Source organism: Coptis chinensis, chromosome 3 (assembly GCF_015680905.1).
Source record: "Coptis chinensis isolate HL-2020 chromosome 3, ASM1568090v1, whole genome shotgun sequence".
Taxonomy (NCBI): Eukaryota; Viridiplantae; Streptophyta; class Magnoliopsida; order Ranunculales; family Ranunculaceae; genus Coptis; species Coptis chinensis.
This window is the reverse complement of record NC_141458.1, coordinates 107,224,811-107,228,080: the sequence shown is the minus strand read 5'-3', so window position 1 is coordinate 107,228,080 and position 3,270 is coordinate 107,224,811.

The window sequence follows — 3,270 nt, the reverse complement described above, 5'->3', positions numbered from 1 at the left end:
TTTGGGATTGGAAGAAGATTCTGCTAGCTCCCTTATGGTATATGGTGAAGTGTCCACTTCTCTACCAGTTTGCACAGGAGCTCAAATTCTTTTAGGCACTGCAGACTAAAGTTTTAATCTTGACAGTTTCTGCATGAGACAGAGAAATGGGCATATCTTCCTCTCTGCAGGTCGATTTTGCACACCGTTTCTTGTGTTGGAAACTAGATTACAGTGTCTTTCCGGTGATATGAGGCACTACACTTGGTTCTTATGCATTTGGTTCAGTGACTTATATCTTTGGACGGAAGTCACAAATTGGTAGTTTTGTGGAGGAACATGTATAACGTCCTCCCTTAAGGTCCGTTTTATGAGCTGTTCCTTGCATTAGAAACTTGAGTCAGTTACCTTTTTGAAGGTTCATGGCACTACAAAAAGTTCTCCTTGTGATACATCAAGTCAGGTATGCAAGCTGTTGAATATTTTAGAAGATAGACTCAGAACTTTTCCATTGGTATATGGGAAAATGTCTTGTTCTTTTGCACTATATATAGGAAGCAGCAGTATGAGAATAAGAAACGGATCCCTAATGGCCAAGATATAGAGGCGACTCTCTGGAGGCTGACTTCTAGTCATCTCTTCTTCCCCACTCAATATGTTATTCAGCCCTATAAAGAACTACGATAGACTTGATTCCTGAAAGAGGATATGTAGGTAGCCACTTCGTGGTTTAGTCCATATTATCAAATACTCCTATTGGTTTCAGTAGATGATCAGTCTGTAAAACAGCGGTCGGGTTTGTCATTTCATTCGCATTTCAATGAAATTGCAAAAGTTTATTTATAAACAAAAACTAATTCGATCACGTGATGTTTGTGAAAATGGATTTAGGTGAGAAAATAATGAAAATAAAAGAAAATAGACTTTGATTATGGAGATAGAAAATCCATTTGAGCGAATCTTATCTCCATTAAAAGAGTTAGTCTCGATTTTTTATCCCTAGTAATGACTCTTCATCTCTGAACGAGCCTTATTAGCCCATGGAATCGATTTCAGAACCCCATCTCTAGGTGAACTTACTCGATTCTTTAATCGATATAATTATCGAAAAGCCCTCCCTAACGAAAATAATCCTCACTCGGGCAAAGTTTCTGCTCTGAGATCACAAAACTAAAGTGTTATTCTAATTAATAGAAAATAAAACTGAATTAAAAACATTTTAATTAAAAACTGAAAATTAAATTCTTCATTACACTATAAAAGCAGTAAACTACTCTACTCCTATGATTGAATGCTAACCATTCAATGAGAAAAACTAAAACTAGACCCTTCTATTTATAGTTTTTTTGATAGTTTAGATTCAATCCATCTAATCTAAATCTAACGGTTACAAATAAAATATAATATCCCAAGGAATATTCTAGGAATATTCTCTATAATAGGAATGGGCTTGGACTAAATAGTAACAAGCTTTGGCTTTATCTTCACTAGCATCTTTGTACGTGTCTCCGCCACGTTAACAATCTCCTATTTTATTTTATTTTTCATTAATTTATGGATGTGAAACTACCATTTTATCCATGCAAAAAGACAAAATAAAAAAAATAAAACAAAAAATAGCACGAACTGTAATATTCGTGTTTGGCAAGGGGCAAAATTGGAAAAAAAATTAATGGCGTGATGAATTTACTGTTGAAGCCCTCGTTTTCTTTAAAGAAGTTAGATATTCCAAGCTGCACGACCATTTTTTGGAAGCAAGATACCGTTACGTAGAGTTTTCTACGCTGATCATTTTAGCTAGTCAAATGCTTGAATTGGAGTTAGGAGATAGAAGATATCGCTGTTTGAAGTTTTCTCCTGACTTTCGGGCTGATTTTGGTCAGTTTGACCAAGTTTTTTATCCGAAAATCTATTCTTTAGCTGGCTTAGGGACTCAAGTTTAGATTCTTCAACTTGTTTCATGGTTCTCTTAATCCATGAGCTTTGCTGACAGTTTGGAGCTTTAAATGAGCTTATACTGAAGATTTCAAGTCCAAGCTTTATTCAGTTGTATTTCTTACTAAAATGCAGGTTTTGTGTGTATTTTATCGTTGTCTGTTGAAACCTGTGAAAACATGAAAATACCATTAATTTACATTTATTAAACACATAATTGACCCAAATGGAATGTCTCTACGGGGTTTAAAACATAGTTTTGGGTGCTTATCAGTAGCTACGCTTTGAACTAGAACACGGTGTGAAGACATCAGCAGAGGATTGTAGGATAATCAGAAAATTCTCTACAATCCTTTTGATTAGACAACTGGGAGTCAAAATTTCACAAACAACAAAATGCAACTAGTGGAGAGACTTGACATTGTGGGTGTCATTAGCCAAGTTGTCAGTTGATTGATGCTCCTCAAAATTTGGATACTGGCGTGGATGCAAAATGGGATCAACATAGTGGAACAAGCAAATGGTAGCCCATCAAGAAGTGTGTGGACCTCTCGAACCATCAGTTGAAGCTGTCCAGAAGGTTGTGGTATTTGACCGCACGAACGCAATGTCTCTTTGGGTGGTATGTGGACCTAGCTCATCCTTATTTAGGGACAATAGTTTCCCTGGAGATGATCGAGGATCGGCACTCCCTTATTTGTAGCGGCGTGATTGCAACATGACCGTTACCTCACTATGGCCCAGGAAAGAGAGTACTACAGCTCCATTCTAGTATGCTTGCGAGCAATATTGGATGGATTTGTGTCCCAGATATAGTTGTTAATGGAACCCATTACCCACAGGTCTAGGATCAACCAGATTAAGACCAGTGCATTGGTTTACTGAGGGATTAATCGCTTGCATCTATTGGGGTGAAAACTATTAGCCTCGAGTGTATGAATGATTTCTCAATTCACTCCTCGATGCTTCAAAGGAAGGAGTGCTGCCACAGTTGGGATAGTGGAGTGGCTTGAGTCGCAATGGAGCATGCATTTTGAAGTGCATTGACAAACCCTGCGTACGTGGATGAAGAATGGTCTAGCGGGTGGATTGAAAGTCTTGGTGATAGATCGACTTCAGTATAGATGATAAATCTCCTCACAGGTATCTCTATTTTTCCAAATTTTCATAAAGAAGCCAGCCATGTCCAAGAACAGAAGGGTCTGGTATTGTTAGTGCAAGAAGATGCACACAGTTACTCAATCCGAAGCCAGAGGTTTTGATCTTCATCTCTCGACGTGGACGTCGAGAATTAAGTGGGAGTGCAAGTGGTAGAATACCACAGTTTTCCAGTACATAATGGTACATTCTATGGAC